The following is a 26192-nucleotide window of genomic DNA, read 5'->3' on the forward strand; positions in this document are numbered from 1 at the left end:
AAAACAGACACAGTAAGATGTGTTTACACCCTTATTGACTAGTTTAAGGAATGTGTATGTGCTAGCTTGTATATTGACAAATGCAGTTGTTTTCTTTCAAACAGTAGTCTCTTTGGGTTTTTCAGGAAAAAAAAAAAATCACTGCGTTCTATCCTCCTTCGGTGATATGAGACTGATTGAAAAGTAGGTGATTAGAAAATAGCAATCTGTTGTAACTTCAACTTTGCTCTCCCCTGGGGCAGTGGATTATTCCTACATCATAATATCTGTTAGCTAATACCAAAGGCTTCACCCAACTTCAAAGCAGAGATATTAAAGGCTCACTTTCCACTACGAGCAGGTGTATTTTTATTAGCTTTCTCTTTCAAAATTGCTATGACTTCACTTGCAGATATCCCGCCAGCAGCCATTATTGAAAGCCTTACTATAATTGCTAAGTTACATGCAACGTCTGAAGCACAAAACCAACGTCACTTGCAGCCCTCTAACAATTGACTGAAACCAAGTGTTACATCATTAAAGCTGAATTACAACACACCCATGGCGTGTTTTCCATGTGTGCTATTTTAAACAATAGTAGAGAAAAACCTGGCTATAAATTCACAGATCCCCAATTTGTTCAGATTCATGAACAATAAGAGCTGTCCTAGCCTTTTCTGGCTCTATTTTAGTCAGAAATGTCATGCACCAAAATTAAATGTCTGTTTGGATTTTATTGGAGATGGAAATGCTAGCTTTATGTTGTAAATTTAAACAACCTGCCACAAAGGGACCCTCACATTTGTATCGCTTGGACTTGGGAAGGCATATTCATCTCTAATTGCTTAGGGAAACACAAATAAACTAATGTAAAGTGTTCACTTTCTCAACGGGTGCTGTGTAGAATAAATCAGATGAAGTGATGATGGCATGGGTTTTTGGTGGGTTCAGATTGGATTTCTTTTGTTTGATCGAGTTGGATGTGGAATCAATGTATTCAGTTGTTGCTAATGAGTAGGGGGTTTTTGGAAATTCATAAAAATTCAGTAAGATATTCATTAGTGTTGGTAAAAAGAAATAATTAGCCACATACTTGTATAACCTTTTTTTTTCTTATTAGGTTCAATTCCTACCATCATTTAGTGATCTAAGTGGAAATATTTCTTCTGTCATAGTGGTACGCAAAGCTATTATAATTACTTTTTAGAAAGGTCGACAACTTTTTTATTTGGCTTCAGCGATTTTATGGTGCCTAGATTCCACCGGAAAATATTTAGTCACTCACTTACTTGGATAGAAATCCATCACCTGGAATAGAAATCATGGTTAACGTGCCAGCATCTTTGTGCAGACAGGCCTGAAAATATATACTAGGCAAGGCCACTGCCAAATGACTTGTGTCTGGCCAGGACTACCTTTCAAATGTTCTCTGCATACCAGTTACTGTTAAGATTTATTGTAGCATGTGTAGATAAATATACTTTAACTTTCATATCCATAACTTAGATAATACAGTAGCAGTCTACACTCTGCACATTACCTGTCTTCAGTTTTAGTGCAGTAGCCACTAGAATATTCAGATTTCTCACCAAAACTTAACAGTAGTCTTCATGTTACTTTAAATAGGTCGCATTAAACCCAGTGTAGGAATTTCATATATACTTATATGACTAATTCTTAAAGACTTTAGCATCTTAAATCACTATCATGAGAAAATATTTATATATTATCATCAGCAGATCTGCTCTAGAATACACGAGAGAACTGGGGCCCTGGAAAAATATATACTAATCCCAAAGCTAAGTGCTTTATCAGGCAAAATGAACTACTCCTGTACTCCTTACTGTTTAAATCCTTGCATTCACGTGAAAAGTAAATAACCTCTATTCACACATAAATACATACACATCAAAAACTTGTATGGGCCATCATTTCTACCACATTCAATTCACATCACAAATTATGACAGCAAAAGAAATCCATCACACCTACCAAAAGAACAACAAAAAACCCCCAAAACTATGCTCTCACCGCAAATATATGTCCACCCAGTTCTTTCCTTTATTTAGAAAACTTCAGTGCCAATTGAATCAAAGCAAGCGTACTATTTTGGGGTTTTTTTTGTTTTCTTTAAATTTGGCGGACACTGTTCTTTACTATAAAATTGGTTGACTCAATATGGAAAAAAATAATCACCATTAAGTTTCAGCATCCCCTCTTGTTATTCTTCATCTTGAATCCCAGAATTAATCTTACTGATTCATGTTTAAGGATTGCTGTTGAATAAAATATATTTTATGAAGCTATCTGCTCTGAGTTAATGATTTGGGGGAAATTCGTCATTTCAGTGTGTGCCATATTAATCACATTCTTTAGATTCTAGGATCTGGGCTGTTATATTCATCTTCAAGTATTGGGAATCTGACTACTTTGCATGTTTTGATACACATTGAGAAAGTCACAGAGAAACTAAATTATGACTTACTTACAATTTAGACATATCTACCAAGTTCTAGGTTGTAGTATTTACATGATTAGAAAGGCATTTATTAAGTAATTTCTTAGTAAGCCCTAAACATACTTCAGCAAATCAGGATGGCCTAGACTGTATTTGCATTTAGACTGTAATTTTCTGAAACCACATAAACAAAACCATTTTGACACCTGGTCCTTTGGAGTTCATGAACTTCAACATCTGAAAACATGTGCAGGATTGTCAAACATTCCAGTGCCCTCCCTGGGGGCAACCAACCATATGCATCCGTGTATATCACAATGTCATATGCCATCAAGTTTCCTTCAGAGAAAGTAACTGGGCCCTTTTATCGTGGGAGCAAAATGTCCCAGCTCTGAGTCTTGAGATAAGCAGCAAACGCTCTTCAGGAGACAAGAGCAAAGGGCAAGCATGGGCTTTCTAAAGTTGGAGTCGAGTATACCCACTGTCTCTGTTTTCTTTCATTCGAAACCCATACACAGTACTGAACATTAAAGGCAGAAGTATACAAGAGGGAAGACCTTAAGCCAAAAGTCACATTCCAGTAACTGAACATATTTTCTAATTATACAGAATTGACATTCTCAATCATTCTGGCAGGAGGATATGACAAATTAAAAAGGGAAGACAGTGGAGAAGGAAATGGCAACCCATTCCAGTATTCTTGCCTGGGAAATCCCATGAACTTCCTGGTAGGCTATGGTCCACGGGGTCACAGAGAGTCAGACATGACTGAGCGACCAAACAATAACAATGACAATTCTAACCAATATGTGAGAGCAGAAGTTGTGAGGAATTGGGAGTTGGGGCTAAAACAAAAATCTTGCTGTTTACAGATGTGATTGTCTATTTAGAAAAACCAAAATAAACTACAGGCGAGTATTTAAAGAAAAATAAATATAAGGTGGGGGAGACAGGCAATGAGAGGAGCCATTACCCATAAAACAAGAGTGTGTCCCCTCACTTACCAAGCTAAAGGGGACACAATAACATCCTCCCCACTGCTTACCTCTACATGTCAGAGATCTTCCAAACTGAGCAAAGGATTTTGGAAAAGGGGACAGATGGAGAGACCGATTAAATCCACCCTTACCTGCAAGACAGGCAGCCTCTCCCCAGAGAAGAGCTCTCTGTAATTCTGCCAGGGGATATGGAGGGTCAGGTGCAACCCACCTGCTCACCCTGCACATCTTAAAGCTCGCTAGCAACATGTTCACAAAATGCAGTCACTGCAGCCGCCGGCCGCCGTAGCACTCAGGGGTGAAATCTCTTTAGCAGTCTTTCGTCCACCTGTCTCTGAGTGCAGTGACTGGCTGTGTTGTGTCAGCTGTTTTTGACATTTACCAGATTGCTGGCCCTTTTGACCACGGGCAGATAAATTAAGGCACCTGGGCTCTACCTTCCCAACTTTGAACAGCACAAGGAAGCCGCTCTCCAGTGAATTCCTAGCTCCAGCAATTAACTGAAGAAAGCGATTAAAGGCTCCCAGGCAGACATAATAGAGGATCTGGGGTTTTAATTAAAAAGATTCCCTGGAAAAGGGAACGGCTCCTCACTTCAGTATTCTTGCCTGGAAAAATCCATGGACAGAAGATCTTGGTGGGCTATAGGCCATGGGGTCACAAAGAGTTGTACGTGACTGAGCAATGAATACTTTTAGCCTTCAGCCTTAAAATGCTAGAGGGAGTATGTTCTGAAAATTTTATCTCTGGTGAACAGGACCATTTCGCAAGTACAGAAACACTTTTCTGTACATAATCGGGGGATTTTATTTTTGCTTTTTCTACAATCTAGAAACATTTTGAAACATTGATTTCATCTTTTTTCCTCTTCATGATACTATTTTTCTTTTCTTTTCTTTCTTTTTTTTTTTTTCTTGTCGTTGCGGACAAATTCACATAACGTAAAATGAATCACTTTGACGGTGTACAATTCAGAGAACTTTAGTTGGGTAACCACCACCCTTGTCAAGTTTCAAAATATTTTCATCACCCCCCAAAAAAGGTAAAATTTCACATATTTACTTGATAGGCAATATTTAAAAGTTAATTTATTGGTAAATGTACATAAAAATAATATAATTTCACCTTAATCATTCAAATTATAATTACCCAAATATTTTGCTGCTGTATCTCTGCTTTCATATTTGCTGGCTGTACAACTCTGTGAAGTTCTGACCTCTGATTATCTTTATTTACTTTGAAGGTCAGCATCTGACAGATAACTCGGTTGGTAAAGAATCCACCTGCAGTGCAGGAGACCAGGGTTCGATCCCTGGATTGGGAAGATCCCCTGGAGAAGGGAAAGGCTACCCACTCCAGTATTCTGGCCTGGAGAATTCCATGGACTTTATAGTCCAGGAGTCACAAAGAGTTGAACACAAATGAAAGACTTTCACTTTCATGAGACTGATATACTGCCTACTGCACTGAAGAGGCAGATGAAGATGCACCTTTAAACTTCCATGGGTGTACCTCCACAGGCCTCCTCCCTCCCTCCCTCCTTGCAGTTTCTACTCAGAAACCATACTTTGGATGCACCCAAAAAAGTAAACTAACATAAGTGTATTTCGTGGATTATAAATGAGTGAACATATAAAGGGATGAATGAAAGTATATTTCAAAAAAGGGTAGATTTCATGAGCACCTACTCTGAATCTTTCATTAAAAATGTAGTGTAGGGACTTCCCTGGTGGTCCAGTGGCTAAGACTCTGAGTTCCCAATACAGAGGACCCAGGTTCAATTCCCGGTCTGGGGACTAGCTCCCACATGCCACAACTTAAGAATTCCAATCCTGCAACTAAAAAAAGAGACTGCATGCTACAACTAAAGATCCCACATGCTGCACTGAAGATCACAGATCTTGCATGCTGCAATTAAAACCTGGTGCACTCAAATAAATAGTTTAAAAGACTGAAAAATACATAAATAAAATAAAAATGGAGTCATAAATAAAATAAAAATGGAGTATAGAAAACAAATCACCTTCACCAATTCACATTGCCTGCAAGTATTTGCATTTGTTAGATCTTAACACAGATCAGTGTTTGGCATAAGAGGTTGAATTTCAGCTTCATACAGAAATGCTGCTGCTGCTGCTGCCAAGTCGCTTCAGTCGTGTCTGACCCTGTGAGACCCTATGGACTGCATGCAGCTTACCAGGCTCCTCCGTCCATGGGATTCTCCAGGTAAGAACACTGGAGTGGGTTGCCATTTCCTTCTCCAATGCATGAAAGTGAAAAGTGAAAGTGAAGTCGCTCAGTCATGTCTGACTCTTAGCAACCCCATGGACTGCAGCCTACCAGGCTTCTCCGTCCATGGGATTTTCTAGGCAAGAGTACTGGAGTGGGTTGCCATTGCCTTCTCTCATACAGAAATGAAGAACTGGCAATAATACCAACTTGTAATTTTATCTCTTCCCTCATGTACAAGTTGGTTAGAATGCTAACTGGTGGTTCTAAAACAAACCAAACATTTATTTCGGTTGGGAATAATCATTACATAGCTTAATTAGATTTACATGTATTCAAATAAAGTAATATGAAATTGTTTTATGTCTGCATTTTTGTAGTTAGAATAATATAAGAAACCTAATTTGCCTCTCCAACTCATCAGTTCCCATGGATCTTTAAATAGCTATCTCCTAAATTTGCATCTCCAGCTTAGACGACTCCTATTATTTCCAAATTTATGCTTCTCCAGTTAGATACAGAGTAGGCAATTAAATATATATCTGAAACTCAATGGAGAAACCAGGAAGCAGTACATAAAATTTACCATCAATAGCTTTTAGAAGGCATTGAAATCCATGAAACTAGGGTAAATTGCCTTGGGTTGGAAATAGATAACACACCGTAAAAGTTAGCAAACTGAGCCTGAGACCCTATGAAAAAAGATGGTCAGAAAAAAGTCAGTTCTTGAAGGTAAAAATGAAGGGCCAGTAGGGCAGGAATAAAACTCACAGGGGGGCATTGCTGTGGAAATCTGAGCAAAAGGAAAGAGGGAAAGGTCAAAGTTGTTTCTCCAAAATTAAACTGAAGTAAATTCATGAATGTCTTCCAAAGCCTTTCCCACCTAAGGAGAGTTAACTTGTTTTTAAAATTCAGTGTTAATGACTTTACTGATAACCTCCCACTACCAACCTCCCACTTCCATCATTCCCCACCACTTCTGCCATTAGTTAGACCAGAGTTCATATCATGACATCCCAAGGTTTCAGAGAGATTCATCTATAAAAGTTCTCAGAATAGGAATATTTTTAGGAGGTCAAGGGATTTGAGCTTACTGTCCTCATAAGACTTTTTAAAAATATCTTATTTCATTAATGTATATATTTATAAAGGAATTATCATATATGTGTAAATAGTCTCATCAACACAGTCATTATTATTCATTGAGAGAGAGAATAATATAATATTATTATGTGGGAATATACTATAATAGCAAACACACAGATAGCAAAAATGTTTGAATTATACCATTATAACTTATAATCATATGGCCTTGGACAAAATTAACTAACTTTCTGGGTCTCAAATTCCTCATCTGAAAAGTGTGGATAATAATATATACTAAATGATACTGTTCAAGTGTTGAAACTGTTAGTCACTCAGTCGTGTCAGATTCTTTGAGACCCCAAGGACTGTAACGCGCCAGTCTCCTCTGTCCTTGGAGTTCTCCAGGCAAAAATACTAGGGTGGGTACCCATTCCCTTCTCTAGGGGATCTTCCCAAATCAGGGATCAAACTCCAGTCTCCTGCATTGCAGGTGGATTCTTTACCATCTGAGTCACCAAGGAAGCCCAAATGATGCTGTGAGTAAATGAAAATGCATACTTAGAATAGAATAGACCCTTGGTAAACATTAGTGACTTTCATGCCTGTTTTTGCATGTTTTGAATGCATGTTTTGCCTTTCTGGAATCTGAGATGGCACCTAATAATAATTATACATGTAAAAATCTTTCAGAAATTTTATATTTTCTATAGCAATTTATTAAAACCTACATTATAGTTGATATTGTGACATTCTGAGGAACCCCTTGTAGTAGTGTACTAACATAATAGTATATGGTGTATTTCACAACTCTCCACTGTAAAATGATCAATTCTATTTATTACTATGTATCTTTTATACCTTTTTCTCTTAATATATACAATGTAAAATTGCCTGTCAATTAGCACTTGAAGATTCTACTGGTTAACTCACCTTTATTTCATATATAAACTTTAAATATCAAATTACAATAACTATAGGCAATGTTGTATTAAATATTTAACTCATTTCCTAAGTTACATTCCTCTAAGTCACCAGCATACCTCTAAGTCAGTGGTCCCCAATCTTTTCAGCACCAGGCATGGGTTTCATGGAAAACAGTTTCTCCATGAACTGGGGTGAAAGTGAAAGCGAAAGTTGCTCAGTCGTGTCCGACTCTTTAAGACCCCATGGATATACAATCCCTGAAATTCTCCAGGCCAGAATACTGGAGTGGGTAGCCATTCCCTTCTCCAGGGGATCTTCCCAACCCAGGGATCAAACCCAGGTCTCCCGCACTGAAGGCGGATTCTTTACCAGGTGAAGGGAAGCCCTATGGATTGGGTTGGGGAATGAATTTGGGATGATTCAAACCCATTACCTTATTGTGCACTTTATTTCTATCGTTATTACATTAGCTCCATCTGAGATTATTAGGCATTAGATCCTGGAGGTTGGGGAACTGTGCTCTCAGTGATATGAAAAGTAAGGCAAAGAGCCCTGAATATTTGGTTTATAAGGTTTTTGAATAAATGGAGTTAGGGAAAGCACTAACAGAATTTTTAGCAGGTCCAGGTTCACTTTTTGGCATTTAAGATATCTTATAATCTTTCAGGACTGGTTACTATCAAGGAAAAAAAATATAACTCAAAAGGATCAAATTATGAAAGTAACACACACAAAGAACTATCATATACACAACACCTTACCAATCCCCTTACATCACCTCACTACTGTTGTTTTTTTATCTGTAGATATTTGAAAATGACATGAACTTTATAGTTTCCACTTACATTTTGCTGTAATATTGACCACAAAAATCTCTGCAAACCTGTCTATGATATTAGTGTGGGCCTTCCAAAAATGATTCTGAATCATGGAAAGGTGAGGAGAGAGATCCATGTATCACTTAGTACTGAAATAGTGGACAAAATTTTCCCTCTGGTAGTATGTCTTTAAACATGGCTTAAAACATGAAATTTGTACTCACTCCTGCACACATGTGAACCAGGACTTATAAAATAACATTTCTCCTTTAACTATCCATAAAATCACTGGAAGATGCTGGCTATCATTCTCTTCTTATAGATTAGGGAATTAAAAAAAATAGAAAAAATTTGGTAATCACTCACTGCAGATGGTGACTGCAGCCATGAAATTAAAAGACGCTTACTCCTTGGAAGGAAAGTTATGACCAATCTAGATAGCATATTCAAAAGCAGAGACATTACTTTGCCAACAAAGGTCCGTCTAGTCAAGTCTATGGTTTTTCCAGTGGTCATGTATGGATGTGAGCTTTTGAACTGTGGTGTTGGAGAAGACTCTTGAGAGTCCCTTGGACTGCAAAGAGATCCAACCAGTCCATTCTGAAGGAGATCAGCCCTGGGATTTCTTTGGAAGGAATGGTGCTAAAGCTGAAACTCCGGTACTTTGGCCACCTCGTGCGAAGAGTTGACTCATTGGAAAAGACTCTGATGCTGGGAGGGATTGGAGGCAGGAGGAGAAGGGGATGACAGAGGATGAGATGGCTGGATGGCATCACTGACTCGATGAACCTGAGTCTGAGTGAACTCCAGGAGTTGGTGATGGACAGGGAGGCCTGGCGTGCTGCGATTCATGGGGTTGCAAAGAGTACCTGAGCGACTGAAATGAACTGAACTGAACTGAATTGAGGGCCGATAAGAATAAAAAGATACAATTCTAAGCTTAAGAGTTAATCATGAATTTCTTGGTTACTCATTTTAAAAATGGCACATTATTTTTCATTACTGAGTTATCTGAACTGTGAAAGTTTAGTTGCTCAGTTGTGTCCAACTGTTTTTGACCCCATGGACTATAGCCTGCCAGGCACCTCTGCCACGGAATTCTCCAGGTAACAATACTGGAGTGGGTAGTCATTTCCTTCTCCAGGGGATCCTCCCAACCCAAGGATCGAACCCAGGTCTCCTGCATTGCAGGTGGATTCTTTGCCAGCTGAGCCACAGGGAAGCCCTAGAATACTGGAGTGGGTGGCCTATTCCTTCTCCAAGGGATCTTTCTCACCCAGGAATCAAACAGGGGTCTCCTGCATCGTAGGAGGATTCTTTACCAACTGAGCTATCAGGAAATCCCAATGCTAGTTCAAGTCGCTGTCACATCTCACCAGAATTACTGCAATTAGTCCCAGATATACTTCTTGCCCCTTACTGGTTCCCTACCAGTTCTTTCTTTACAGAATCTTTCAGTGATCATATTAAAATATGAATCTAAGCAAATTCTTCAGTGGTATAGGTACTAGTGCCCTGAGGACAAAAGCCCTAGCTCCTATTGTGGACTCTATAATTCTTTTTCTACGATTGTCCTTTTTGTTTTTCTAATACTATTCCTTGGGTTCTTCCACTCTCACTCCACTGTAGCCATAAAGAACTACTGTCAATTCTCCAAAATGACATGGATTTTCTCACCTACTGGCCTTGGCCCCAGCTTTTTGGTCTGCTTGACATGTCCCCCCTCATAACTCCTCAGTTGGTAAGTTTCTACTCATGCCCAAGATACATATCATCACCTCGGGAAATCTTATCACACACCACCACTGGATTATTTGTTTTTCTTCTTTATTTCTCTCAGAGCACACTGTGTATAACTTTAACAGAGCATTTATCAAACCCTACTCGAAGTACTAGTTTATTCGATCATCTCCTCCACATTCTTAAAGGTTGGGATAAGGTCTCATTTGCCATTTCTCTTAGTATCAGTCTCAGTACCTGTTTCTGGTGATGTCGTTGTTGTTTTCATCATCAATAACAAGACAAGTTATGACTTGTTAAATATGTACCACACAGTGAAACTACTTTAAGGGCTTCACATGCAATATTGCATTTAATTCTTGCAAAAATTCTATCATTATCCCTAGGAAGCTTGAAAACTTCCTAACGTTCATATAGTTTGTAAATATTAATATCAAAGCCAGAACCCAAATCAAACTTTGCGCATTCCTACTCTCTGCTCCTAAACTCTATGATAAATATCCCAGTGCAAAGTTGCTACTTCATATTTCATGAGTATGTGATTCTTGGATATATTAAAATCCAAGTAAGTTGAATGAAACATCAATGTTTTAATAATAAAATACTAATTCTTTAATAAAAATGCTAACATTATTATTCAATATAACTTACCGTTTTCCTTATAAATCAAAGAGAGGATCATTTAAATAGATTTTATTGTTAATAGTAAGAAAAATACTATCCTTTCTTGGTAGGTATAATAAAAAAAAAGATGTGTTATATTCAGGTAAATTTCAAAGCCCATTGATAGTATTCTTTGTCCTATAAAAACTATACCCTTTAAACTGGAAACAGGCATCTCAAACTGCATATATTGTATATTAGCTTTCAATCAGCAATGTAAACAATGTAATATAAGCATTACATGGACTTTACATTAAGATAAACCAATCCACTTTTGCCAAGACAGATGTAATCACTCAAATCCCACTGGGAAAGAAGTAACAGCATTATTTGGTTTAGGTCTCAAGTACTTTATTTAGTAAATAACTTGGGCTTTGTATATTCATTTCTTCATAACACCTATTTCCCACATTTAAACATTACAAAGTGTTTCAAGAGTTCTGGGCTTAGGATCCAATGGTAAAGCATGACATTTGTTAATATTACCTCATCAAGCAATTTTTATTTGACAGTTATGGGGATAATTTACTTTAACTGCGCTTTCTTGCATAACACCTAAATAATAAGAGGAATATTGTTTTGTTATACCTTCCTTATATTTCAAGCTCCCTCATTTTTCTAAATCACAGATACAGAAGTAAAACATAAAGCAATTTTCAATGTTATACTCAAAAAAGTTCAACAATTTGACTTTAGTCAAGATGTTAAACTTTAAAAATTATTCAAGGGTTAAAATCAGACAATGAGTATATTCAACACATGACAGAAAAAATGTGATTTCAGTATTGATTACAGGAAAAAAGCAAAGCTGTCTAAATTGAAGTACACCTTGTTATTTTTTAAATTAGATCTATTTGTTTGAATTTATAAGTAACCATTTTATATATCTAAATTTATATGCTTTAGTGTATTATATTTATTTCCTATACATTCATGGAAAAAATTACTCTTTGGTGTATCAATAAGGTCATAAAAATTGGTAGTACATTCACATGAATCAAACTTTAAAGATTCTGTGAAAAGGTCCCTTCCACATCTATTCTTTTGTGACGCAATTCCTCTCCCCAGAGCATTCTAATGTTGTTATGTGTGTGTGTACCTCCTGACAAATTTTATGCACATACAAACCATAAATAATACAAACACCAAAAGACTTAGATCTTTGTCTGGGCTCCACACTAACCATGTAACTCTGGACAAGACACTGAATCTCTTAGACGTAGGGCACATCTCTAAAGTGCCAAAAAAGGATGATTCGGTTTCTTCCAATTCTAAAATACCTCAAATGATGAAAGCTGACAATAGTGGTTTATCTCTTCATTTATTTTTGCCTCAAAGTCGAAATATTGTCCTTTAATCTATAAAAGGTAATCTACTCATTTTCTCCCATGGCACAAATTACAAGTACTCACATGCTGTCTGTAACTTCTATTTGCCTGTCCTTTCTGACATCTATGACCTGAAAGAATCAAAACCTCGCCTAGAGGAGCATTCATGGACTCAAAACCATTCTTTGGCTGTAACTCATTGATGTTCAAATGTTATGCCAGTTCAGTGTTGCCAGATTGTCAAAATTTTTAAGAGATATTATTAATCTGGGTTCTTAAGAGTGTCCTGATTTTAAATGTTGGTAAAATATCAAAAACTTTTACAGTTTTATTGAAAAATAAGTGACATATATCACTGAGTAGGTTTAAGGCATACAGCACAATAATTTAATTTACATGTATTATGAAGTAATTACCCATGGTCTTCGCCAGATGATCAATACCAAAATCTGATTGATTATACTCTTTGCAGCTGAAAATGGAAAAGCTCTATACAGTCAGCAAAAACAAGACTGGGAGCTGACTGTGGCTCAGATCATGCACTCCTTATTGCCCAATTCAGACTTAAATTGAAGAAAGCAGGGAAAACCACTAGGCCATTTAGTATGACCTAAATCAAACCTCTTATGATTATACAGTGGAAATGACAATAGATTTAAGGGTTAGATCTGATACAGTGCCAGAAGAACTATGAATGGAGGTTTATAACATTGTACAGGAGGCAGTGACCAAAACCTTCCCAAGAAAAAGAAATGCAAGAAGGCAAAGTGGTTGGCTGAGGAGGCCTTACAAATAGCTAAGAAAAGAACAGTAGCAAAAGGCAAAGAGAAAGGGAAAGATATACACAACTGAATGCAGAGCTCCAGAGAAGAGCAGGGAGAGACAAGAAAACCTTCTTAAGGGAACAAAGCAAAGAAATAGAGGAAAACAACAGAATGGGAAAGACTAGAGATCTCTTCAAGAAAATTGAAGATATCAAGGGGACATTTCATTGAAAGATGGGCACAATAAGGGAAAGAAATGGCAAAGATCTAAGAAAAGCAGAAGAGATTAAGAAGAGGTGGCAAGAATACATAGAAAAACTATACAAAAAAACCTTAATGATACAGATAACCATGATGGTTTTGTTACTCGACTACAACCAGACATCCTAGAGTATGAAGTCAAGTGGGCCTTAGGAAGCATTACCAAGAACAAAGCTAATGGAAATGGTAGAATTCTGGCTGAGCTATTAAAAATCCTAAAAGATGAGGCTGTTAAAGTGCTGTACTCAATATGCCAGCAAATTTGGAAAACTCAGCAGTGGCCATAGGATGGGGGAAGATCAGTTTGTTTGTTTTTTTTCCAATCCCAAATATGGGCAATGCCAAAAATGTTCAAACTACTATATAAACACATGCTAGCAAGGTAATGCTCAAAATCCTTCAAGCTAGGCTTCAGCAGTATATGAACCAAGAAGGTCCAGATATACAAGCTGGATTTAGGAAAGGTAGACGAACCAGAGATCAAGTTGCCAACATCTATTGGATGCTGAAAAAGAATGAGAATTCCAGATAAAAAAAAAGAGAAAAATCAAAAGAATTCCAGAAAATCCTCTTCTGCTTCACTGAGTTCACCAAAGCCTTTGACCACGTGGACAACATGAAACTGTGGAAAATTCTTAAAGAGATGGGAATACCAGACCACCTTACCTGTCTCCTGAGAAACCTATATGCAGGTCAAGAAGCAACAGTTAGAACCAGACATGGAACAATGGACTGATTCCAAACTGAGAAAGGAGTACCTCAAGGCTGTATACTGTCACCTTGATTATGTAATTTATATACAGAGAACATCATGTAAAATACTGGACTGGATGAATCACAAGCTGGAATCAATAATGCTGGGAGAAATATCAATAACCTCAGATATGCAGATGATACCACTCTAATGGCAGAAAGCAAAGAGGAACTAAACAGCCTCTTGATGAGGGTGAAAGAAGACAGTGAAAAAGCAGGCTTAAAATTAACATTCAGAAAACAAAGATCATGGCATCCATTCCCATCAACTCATGGCAAATAGCAGAGGGAAAAGTGGAAACACTGACTGACCAATTTTATTTTCTTGGTCTCCCAAGTAACTGCTTATGTTGACTGCAGTCATGAAATTAAAAGACACTTGTTCCTTTGAAGCAAATCCAAGACAAATCCAGATAGCATACTAAAAAGCAGAGACATCACTTTGCCCACAAAGGTCCATATAATCAAAGCTATGGTTTTTCCAGTAGTCATGTATGGATGTGAGAGTTATATTATAAAGAAAGCTGAGTGTCAGAGGATTATGCTCTTGAGTTGTGGTGCTGGAGAAGACTCTCGAGCGTCCCTTGGACAGCAAGGGTATCAAACCAGACAATCCTAAAGGAAATAAACTGTGAACTTTCATTGGAAGGACTGATGCTGAAGCTGAAGCTCCAATACTTTCTCCACCTGAAGTGAAGAGCTGACTCCTTGGAAAAGATCCAATGCTGGGAAAGATTAAGGGCAGGAGGAGAAGGAGGCAATAGAGGATGAGATGGTTGGATGGCATCATCAACTCAATGGACACAAGTTTGAGCAAACTCCGTGAGAGAGTGAAGGACAGGGAAGCCTGGCATGCTGCAGTCCAAGGGGTCACAAACAGTCAGACATGACTTAGCAACTGAACAACAATTACCACATTAGATTTAGCTAACATCCATCTTTTCATATCGTTTTTGTTGTTTAGCCACTAAGTTGCATTAGACTCTTTTGCCTCCCCATGGTCTGTAGCCCACTAGGCTCCTCTGTCCATGGGATATCCCCGGCAATAATACTGGAGTGGGTTGACATTTTCTTCTTCATGGGATTATCTTGATCCAGGGATCAAACTCATGTTTCTTGCATTGGCAAGAAATCTGACCACTGAGTCACCTGGGAAGCCCATATCTTTCATATAGATACAATAAAAAGAAAAGAAAGAAAAAAGGAAAATAACTTCTTATAACAAGAACTCTTAGGATTTATTTTCTTAAGTTTTCTATAGGTCATACAGAAGTGTTGGCTATAGTCATCATCCTATACATTATATCCCTAGTAGTTATTTAACTTATAACTATTCACATCTTTTGTGTATTAATAGGGATATTTGAAAGGGTTTCTATTGAGTTGTATGAGTTCATGTATTTTAGCTATTGGTCCCTTATCAGATGTACAGTTTGGAAATACCTTCCCCATTCCATAGGTTGTCTTTTTACTTTTTTGATGATTTCCTTTGCTGTGTAGAAACTTTAGTTTGATGTAGTCCCACTTATCTAATTTGGATTTTGTTGCTTCTATCATATCCAAAAAAAATCATTACGAAAACCCATATCAAGGAGCTTTATTCCTGTTTTCTTCTAGGAGTTTTATGGTGTCAGACATTTACATTTTTAACTTATTTCAAATTAATTTTGGTAAGCAGCATAAGGCATGAATCTGGTTTCATTCTTTTATATGTGAATATCCAATTATTTCAGCACCATTAATTGAAGAGATTGTTCTCTCTCCATTGAGTATTCTTATCTCCCTTATCAAATATTAACTGTATATATCGGAGTTTATTTCTGGGCTCTTGATACTGTTCATCCGGTCTATTTGCCATATCATACCATACCATATAGTTTTGATGACTATACCTTTATAGCGTCTCAGGAAGTATGATATCACCTGCTTTGTTCTTTCCTGGAATTTCTTTGGCTATTTGGGTTTTTGTTTTGTGGTTAGATATAAATTTTAGGTCTATTTTTTCTACTTCTTCAAAATATACCATGGAAATCTTGATAGGGATTGCATTATATCTGTAGAAGACTTATGGTAGTATTGCCAAGTTAATAATATTAATAATTTCAATCCATGAACATGTAGGCTGCTGCTGCTAAGTCACTTCAGTCGTGTCCGACTCTGTGTGACCCATAGATGGCAGCCCACTAGGCTCCCCCGTCCCTAGGAGTCTCCAGGCAAGAACACTGGAGTGGGTTGCCATTTCCTTCTCCAATGCATGAAAGTGAAAAGTGAAAGTGAAGTCGCTCAAGTCGTGTCCGACCCTCAGTGACCCCATGGACTGCAGCCTACCAGGCTCCTCCATCCATGGGATTTTCCAGGCAGGAGTACTGGAGTGGGGTGCCATTGCCTTCTCTGATGAACATGTATACCTTTCCATTTATTTATGTCTTCATTTTAATATTCTTTGGTTTTCAGCATAAAAATTTCACCTCTTAGTTAAATTTATTTCGAAGCATTTTGTTTTTGAACACTTTATAAATGAGATCAATTTTTAAAAATTTTTCTTCAGAAATTTTGTTCTTAGTGTATAGAAATACTACTTATTTTTGTATGTTAATTTTGTACCCAGGAATTTTCCTGAATTCTTTACTGTCTGTTTTGTGTATGTTTTCTTAGGTTCTTTTAATCTATAGTGTTGTTCAGATCACTGTTTCCTTGTTGATTCTCTGTCTATATAACCTATTCATCGTTTAGAGTGGGGACGAAAGTTCACAACTATTACTGTGTTACTGCTTACTTCTCCCTTTAATTATGTTAGATTTTGCTTTACATATTTAGGTACTCTACCACTGGGTACATATATATTTAGCAATGCTATATCTTCTTGAAGGATTGGCATCCTTCTCATTACATAGTGACATTCTTTGTTTCTTTTTATCATTTTTAGTTTAAAGTATATTTTGTCTGATATAAGTATGGCTAATCTGCTTTTATTTTGGTAACCATTGATTGAAATGTGTTTAAGGCTACAGTAATTATCTTGTAGGCATGTCATTATTGAATTTGTTCTTTTATCCATTGAGCTATATAACTTTTGGTCAGGGAATTTAATCCACTTACATATATATATGTAACTTTGATAGATAAGGATTCACAGGCTAGTAAAGTAATGCTGAAAATTTTGCAAGCCAGGATTCAGCAATACGTGAACCATGAACTTCCAGATGTTCAAGCTGGTTTTAGAAAAGGCAGAGGCACCAGACATCAAATTGCCAACATCTGCTGGATCATGGAAAAAGCAAGAGAGTTCCAGAAAAACATCTATTTCTGCTTTATTGGCTATGCCAAAGCCTTTGACTGTGTGGATCACAATAAACTGTGGAAAATTCTGAAAGAGATGGGAATACCAGACCACCTGACCTGCCTCTTGAGAAACTCAAGAAAGTTCCAGAAGAACATCTATTTCTGCTTTATTGACTATGCCAAAGCCTTTGACTGTGCAGATCACAATAAACTGGAAAATTCTGAAAGAGATGGGAATACCAGACCACCTGACCTGCCTCTTGAGAAACCTATATGTCAGGAAGCAATAGTTAGAACTGGACATGGAACAACAGACTGGTTCCAAAGAGGAAAAGGAGTACATCAAGGCTGTATATCATTACCCTGCTTATTTAACTTGTATGCAGAGTACATCATGAGAAACGCTGGGCTGGAAGAAGCACAAGCTGGAATCAAGATTGCCGGGAGAAATGCCAATAACCTCAGGTATGCAGATGACACCACCCTTATGGCAGAAAGTGAAGAGGAACTAAAAAGCCTCTTGATGAAAGTGAAAGAGGACAGTGAAAAAGTTGGCTTAAAACTCAACATTCAAAAAACTAAGATCATGGCATCTGGTCCCATCACTTCATGGCAAATAGATGGGGAAACAATGGATACAGTGTCAGACTTTATATTTTGGGGCTCCAAAATCACTGCAGATGGTGACTGCAGCCATGAAATTAAAAGATGCTTACTCCTTGAAAGGAAAGTTATGACCAATCTAGATAGCATATTCAAAAGCAGAGACATTACTTTGCCAACAAAGGTTCATCTAGTCAAGGCTATGGTTTTTCCAGTGGTCATGTATGGATGTGAGAGTTGGACTGTGATGAAAGCTGAGCGCCAAAGAATTGATGCTTTGAACTGTGGTGTTGGAGAAGACTCTTGAGAGTCCCTTGGACTGCAAGGAGATCCAACCAGTCCATCCTAAAGGAGATCAGTCCTGGGTGTTCACTGGAAGGACTGATGCTAAAGCTGAAACTCCAATACTTTGGCCCCCTCATGTGAAGAGTTGACTCATTGGAAAAGACTCTGATGCTGGGAGGGATTGGGGGCAGGAGGAGAAGGGGACGACAGAGGATGAGATGGCTGGATGGCATCACAGACTCCATGAACATGAGTTTGTGTGAACTCCGGGAGTTGGTGATGGACAGGGAGGCCTGGCGTGTTGCGATTCATGGGGTTGCAAAGAGTTGGACAGGACTGAGGGACTGAACTAAACCCTCCTATGCTGCCCGCTAGACCAAATTCCTTACAAATACCTAATTAAGTACTTGATTTTGGAAGAAATAATGTAAAATACAGTGTAAACTCTTGAAAATTCATATTAGTTTTTAATTTGTATCAGGTAATTTCTGGATCCTTTATGTAAGCATAAAGAGAAGATAATTCCACTGAGAAAGCAAACAGGAATCACAAGCAAGGGTGTCAGGTGATAATCCTCCATCAGCTAGAGTGCTTTTCTCTGAGATTGAATGTCCAAATGGTTATTACCAGGTTTGTAGTCTTATCTGATCTCTTCAAGGAAGCCTTCTATTTGAAAGTTTTCTTCCTCCCTGAAGAGACTCTTTCTACTGTCAATGTGTTTACTACCAAATAGCTGGATTTTGCTCTTAGATTTGAACATATTGAGAAAAAGGTTGGAGAAGGCAATGGCACCCCACTCCAGTGTTCTTGCCTGGAGAATCCCAGGGACAGGGGAGCCTGGTAGGCTGCTGTCTGTGGGGTCGCACAGAGTCGGACACGACTGAAGGGACTTAGCAGTAGCAGCAGTAGCAGAAAAAGGTGGGGAGAAGGCAATGGCACCCCACTCCAGAACCCTGGCCTGGAAAATCCCATGGATGGAGGAGCCTGGTGGGCTGCAGTCCATGGGGTCGCTAGATTCTGACAGAGCTGAGTGACTTCACTTTCACTTTCATCCATTGGAGAAGGAAATGGCAACCCACTCCAGTATTCTTGCCTGGAAAATCCCAGGGACGGGGGAGCCTGGTGGGCTGCCGTCAATGTGGTCGCACAGAGTAGGACACGACTGAAGCGACTTAGCAGCAGCAGCAGAGAAAGGTGGCACATGGGACATTTCATCTCAGATAAAAGGAACAAACTAATGTCACCTTTTCCTTTCTGTAACAATTTGATCACAGGGAAGTAACTTTTAGAACACTGTTAAAGGCTACATATAGGATTTTTATTTTATTTTGCTCAATACAAGGAAGTTTGGCTTACCAATTACATGAAGAACACATGGAGGATATTGAGAAGGAACAAGGCATTGTTTTTGAAAGATGGTAATTAAGTTGTTCAGCCTTGTTTCGCTTTGATCTTGTTGTTGTTGATATGCTAATTTACCCAGGAAACTATTAGGCAAAATATAGGTATCTTTTTTACCTTCCTTACATTGTGTCATACACGTGACATTAGGTATTCTATGTAACTGTTTTCCAGCCTACTGAAGAACTAAAGTTATTCTATGAATATAATAAAATTGTATCATATTTTAGGTACACTTGATAATTCAGTCATTTAGTTCTACTAATATATTTCAACCTAGAAACCACACTGTTTGTAGGCAGATGTCTGCACATGTGGAGAGAGTTCTCATAAAAATTCAAATTTAAACTTATCTTTATGGCCTTTAAATATGATGATACTATCAGAGAAATAGACATAAAATTCCTTCCATATACCCACCATCATTATATAAATAGAAACCACATTACTTTAAGAGGAAGTAACAGGTGCTTACAGTTCCATTTAACTACAGACTAGGTTGTTCTGCAGAGAAGGCAATGGCGCCCCACTCCAGTACTCTTGCCTGGAAAATCCCATGGATGGAGGAGCCTGGTAGGCTGCAATCCATGGGGTCTCTAAGAGTCAGACACGACTGAGTGACTTCACTTTCACTTTTCACTTTCGCGCATTGGAGAAGGAAATGGCAGCCCACTCCAGTATTCTTGCCTGGAGAATCCCATGGACGGGGGAGCTTGGTGGGCTGCCATCTATGGGGTCGCACAGAGTTGGACACGACTGAAGTGACTTAGCAGCAGCAGCAGCAGCAGCAGCAAGTTTTTCTGGGAATTAAAATTCTGTATTTAATGGTGATTCTCTGAGAAAAATGAAATGGCAACCCATAGCACTATTGTCACCTGGGAAATCCCATGAATGGAGGAACCTGGAGGGCTATAGTCCATAGGGTCGCAAAGAGTCAGACTTAACCTAGTAACTAAACTACCACCACCACCACCACCACCATCAGTTCAGTTCAGTTCAGTTGCTCAGTCTTGTCCGACTCTTTTCGACCCCATGAATTGCAGCACGCCAGGCCTCCCTGTCCATCACCAACTCTCAGAGTTCACCCAGACTCACGTCCACCGAGTCAGTGATGCCATCCAGCCAGTTCATCCTCTGTCGTCCCCTTCTCCTCCTGCCCCCAATCCCTCCCAGCATCAGAGTCTTTTCCAATGAGTCAACTCTTCACATGAGGGGGCCAAAGTACCGGAGTTTCAGCTTTAGTATCATCCCTTCCAAAGAAATCCCAGGGCTGATCTCCTTCAGAATGGACTGGTTGGATCTCCTTGCAGTCCAAGGGACTCTCAAGAGTCTTCTCCAATACCACAGTTCAAAAGCATTAATTCTTTGGCGCTTATTAGCCTTCTTCACAGTCCAACTCTCACATCCATACATGACCATAGGGAAAACCATAGCCTTGACTAGACGAATCTTTGTTGGCAAAGTAATGTCTCTGCTTTTGAATATGCTCTCTAGGTTGGTCATGACTTTCCTTCCAAGGAGTAAGCGTCTTTTAATTTCATGGCTGCACTCATCATCTGCAGTGATTTTGGAGCCCCAAAAAATAAAGTCTGACACGATTTCCACTGTTTCCCTATCTATTTCCCATGAAGTGATGGGGCCACCACCATAGAGGAAAACAAAAGTCTGATAGCATTTCTTAAAGGCATGATTGAAAATTTAAGTGCCTGAAATTTTTCTGCTTTTTAGACAGTGGGAGAAACAAAAGCAGGCTTCCAGGAAGCCTATCAAGGAAGGAAAAGGACTTGTGCCAGGTGATAATTTGGATACCCGTGTTACTATGCCTTTTAGTTTGGCTTTAGAAAAATCACTTCATTTTCATGCTCAAATAGCTGATGTGATTTAGTTAAACACATAAATAAAAAAAAGAAGCTGATCGTATCTTATCAAATAAGAACTAACAAAGACTTACCAAATGACTATATTTATAAAGGAAAAAGTTCTTACTGCAGTTTTTTTTATAAAATAATTTATATACACATATAGCCAGAGAGAAAAAGTATAGGCAAATGTATTACACTAACTCACCTTATATTCATAAGGTGGGTTCTGATTTCCGTTAACCTTGGCTATCTTTACTTTTCAAACAATTAATTTGTCAGAAGAAATAACAGATGTTCTTTTGCTATTACCTTCAGAAAGGAGATCCCCATCGCCAGAATTTATAATCATTTGGCACAATCTATTAAAGGAATGAAAAGATACCCCCTATCGGAGCTCCAGCTTGTTCATTGTGGATAAAACAAATATAAGATCCAAATTTAACTTCACTTTCAAAGGCATAGGAGTCGGTCTCCTAACGTGTCTTGCCTATTTTTAAAATTTTTATGATGGTAAATAAACCCTGGAAAATTCCTTCTTAGATTTTACCACCTGAAACTGCAGCTGTTGGCTGCCGCTATCAAAGCCTCACAACTCCAAACTCACGTGCAAACCTCATCAAGGGCAGACATTTCTAATTGATTCCAGAAGTATTTCTTTTGCTGAGATCAGGGGGCAAAGGAAGAATAATGAGCAGCTTTTTAGAGGGAATTGGGGGTTAGGGTGTTGAGGGGAGGGGGAGGGGAGTTTTTAAAATCTCAGGTTTGGCCAGAAATGCACAGCAATTTTACGGTCAGTTGGCAAGAGCATCTGGAACCAGGCATTCTGGCCTCATAGTTGATGGTAGTGAAACCAGCTCACAGGCAACAGCAAGCCCATAATGAGTCTCTGTCATGTTCTAGTGGAAACCATGTTGACATTCTGCCAAATATCCCTGCACCTTTTTCTTGGGGTCAGGATTCCCCTTAGAGCCCTCATCTAGTATATGAAATCCTGTTCACCCATGGATCTTATTTTAGCCATTTTTAAAGGCAATGCCAAAAGAAGACGAAAAATTAGAACTCATGTGTGTTTAATTCCTTGAATGCAGACAAGGCTTTATAACACAAGGCTGTGTTTGCTTTCATTGGCGGGGGGGGTACATTTCAAAAGCAGCGGGCAGTCTTGTTAGTGCATGGAGGGTGTTGGATGCTCAGGTCATAAATCATAGCACAGCGCATGGCACACTCAGGCTAGAGAAGGCAGAATTCGAGGCTCTTTGTTATTTCAAATGTATGACAGGTGATTATAAAAAGGGACGGGATTTCTTTTTTTTTTCCTTTTTTCTTAATGCCAAGTCAAAAACCAAGGTGATGTGGAAATAATTTCTTATGAGTAAATGATGTTTACCTTAAGCTGCTGCTCGTAATTCACTATGCTGACATTGGTAGATTATACCCACAAATAAGGCAGGTAAAAGGATAGCCATGAAAAATGTAGAATTATGTGACTCACCAGGACGGAAACTGGTTCCATGGAACCAGGGAGGGGCGATGCAAAATGCTAGACTTCTAACATTCCTATACTTCTGTTTTTATCTAAGCAATATGATTAAGAGAGATGGTATCAATTTTAGAAGTCACTCGGAATTCCAAAGTTTGTGATACGGAAAAAAATTCAACATATTTGCTCTTGTGGTTAATCTATTCTGGGCACTCCTATTTTCAAACAAGAAAAGTTAAGCAGGCAGAAAATCAAGACCAAGTAAAGACACAAAAACTATACAGAGAGAAATGCATTGTAAAATATAGTTTATAAAAAACAATATATTCTTAGATAAAATTCTCCTTGAAACACCTATGCTCTGATAATTTGAGTATAAGTTAACAGAAATATATAAAATTATTAATAACATTCTTCATAATATACATAATATTAAAAGATGGGTAAAAAGTGCTTGATGGTGAAAATGACCTTGAAGTTATAGTATTTGCAAAAGCAACCATACTTGTTAGATGTCCATGCTTATACTTTTTAAATAAAAGCCTAAGGGAAAAGGGACGGGCGGGTAAAATATAAGATATCTATACCTCTTAATTTTGGGGCTTCCCTGGTGGCTCAAACGGTAAAGTGTCTGCTTGCAATGTGGGACACCCAGTTTCAATTCCTGGGTCAGGAAGATCCCCTGGAGAAGGAAATGGCAACCCACTGCAGTATTCTTGCCTGGAGAATCCCATGGACAGAGGAGACTGGTGAGCTACAGTCCACGGGTCGTGAAGAGTTGGATACGACTGAACAACTTCACTTCAAAGGGGCCTCATATAAATCATCTTAATTAGTTTATTTTCACTTGCTACTTAGCCTGCTCTGCATTCAATGCATTAAATGTTTTTTAAATACTCTTATAAAACTGTAAATGAATGGACATGAGAGATACATATGCACTGTGAATGAGTTTACACACATAAAGCTCTCTGCACAGGACCTGCAGCAGAGTATTTGCTATTTGTGTGTCATAATATACCTTCAAATATGCATATCTTTAGATACTAAATATACAAGGAATATAAGGGAAAGTTAATGAATAAAAACGTCAAAAGAAAGTGGAAGTAATACTTAATCTGAATTAGAGGTGAAGACAGAAAAATGGAAAAGTTTATTATCAGTTCAGTTCAGTCGGTCAGTTGTGTCTGACTCTTTGCAACCTCATGGACTGCAGCACGCCAGGCCTCCCTGCCCATCACCAACTCCAGGAGCTTACTCAAACTCACGTCCATTGAGTCGGTGATGCCATCTAACCATCTCATCCTCTGTTGTCCCTTTTTCCTCCCACCTTCAATCTTTCCCAGCATCAGGGTCTTTTCAAGTGAGTCAGTTCCTTGCATCAGGTGGCCAAGGTATTAGAGTTTCAGCTTCAGCATCAGTCTTTCCAATGAATATTGAGGACTAATTTCCTTTAGGATGGACTGGTTGGATCTCCTTGCAATCCAAGGGACTCTCAAGAGTCTTCTCCAACATCACAGTTCAAAATCAACTCTTCAGCACTCAGCTTTCTTTATGGTCCAACTGTCACATCCATACGTGACTACTGGAAAAACCATAGCTTTGACTAGGTAGACCTTTGTTGGCAAATAATGTCTCTGCTGTCTAGGTTAGTCATAGCTTTTTTCCCAAGGAGCAAGCATCTTTTAATTTCATGGCAGCAGTCACCATCGGTAGTGATTTTGGAGCCCCCCAAAATAAAGTCTGTCACTGTTTCCATTGCTTCTCCATTTATTTGCCATGAAGTGATGGGACTGGATGCCATGATCTTAGTTTTTTTAATGTTGAGTTTTAAGCCAACTTTTTGACTTTCTTCTTTCACTTTCATCAAGAGGCTCTTTAGTTCTTCGCTTTCTGCCGTAAGGGCGGTGTCATCTAACTGCATGCCTGAGGTTACTGCTATTTCTCCCGGCAATCTTGATTCCAGCTTGTGCTTCATCCAGCCCAGTGTTTCTCATGATGTACTCTGCATAGAAGTTAAACATGCAGGGTGACAATATACAGCCTTGGCGTATTCCTTTCCTGATTTGGAACCAGTCTGTTGTTCCATGTCCAGTTCTAACTGTTGCTTCCTGGCCTACATAGAGATTTCTCAGGAGGCAGGTCAGATGGTCTGGTATTCCCATCTCTTTAATAATTTTCCACAGTTTGTTGTGAACCACACAATCCAAGTTTATTATATGAACACACAAAAAAATCTAAAGGAAATTTGCTAATAATATCAATGTGTGTTTACTCTATTCTATTCTGTGGCTGTCACATATTTTCCTCAACATAAAACTCTCTAATGTCCTATAAAACATATTCTCTTATATGTCACATGTAAGTAGTTTTCAAATTTCTTAATTCACAGAGTACACAAGGTTTTACTTTCTGGAACTGTGATCTGGTTGGTGAAGCAGCTTACATTTACCTTCTGGATAAATAGCTAGTGGTGGTTTAATCACTAAGTTGTGTCCAACTCTTGGAACCCTCCAGGCTACTCTGTCCATAGGATTTTCCAGGCAAGTATACTTGAGTGCATTGTCATTTCCTTCTCTAGGGGATCTTCCTGACCGAGGGATAGAATTCGGGTCTCCTGCACTGCAGGCAGATTCTTTACTGACTGAGCTACCAGGGAAGCTCAGAGATAAATAGCTACTGAACAGAAAGTAATGGCTAATAATTGCATTGTTTAATAGAAGCCGCATATTCTCTGTAACATAGCGTCATAGATACAGAAGCTTTCCAGTACATTTTAGCAGTTTTGCTATGATGTAAAGATTTTGAATTAATTTTAAGTTTGAGTACTGTCTCCTAAAATAGGATACAAGAAATTCTGATAGATGTATTTAAAACTTAGATAGGCAATAAACGTTGATAAATAAGTCATGCTTGTGGAATTAAAGTTCACATCATATGTTAGTTTTATATCTTTTCATAATTATAGATAAGATTATATAGACTTATGCTAGTAGTTACAAGAAGAACTGTAGCTGGATATATTTAGCACTATGTGTGGGGAAAAAAGTATATGTTCATCTGAATTAGTAATAATGAATGATTTAGTAGTACCATTTTTATGTGTGGAGGTAGTATACAATTATATGGGCAACCAACTTCCGTATTGTTGCCTGGGGAATCCCATGGAGGGAGGAGCCTGGCAGACTACAGTCCGTGGGGTTGCAATGAGTTGGACACACCTTGAGTGACTTCACTTTCACTCTATGGAAATAAAATCCATCTGAGTTCAATACAGG

General features: G+C 38.4%; 1 protein-coding gene across 6 annotated transcripts in view; it reads right to left on the reverse strand.

Annotated features, from left to right (window-relative positions):
• The window catches only part of AGMO (alkylglycerol monooxygenase), a 408240-nt gene that overhangs the window by 162037 nt on the left and 220011 nt on the right, over positions 1 to 26192 (reverse strand). The gene's annotated exons all lie outside the window — the stretch shown is intronic.

This window comes from Bos indicus, chromosome 4 (assembly GCF_029378745.1).
Source record: "Bos indicus isolate NIAB-ARS_2022 breed Sahiwal x Tharparkar chromosome 4, NIAB-ARS_B.indTharparkar_mat_pri_1.0, whole genome shotgun sequence".
Taxonomy (NCBI): domain Eukaryota; kingdom Metazoa; phylum Chordata; class Mammalia; order Artiodactyla; family Bovidae; genus Bos; species Bos indicus.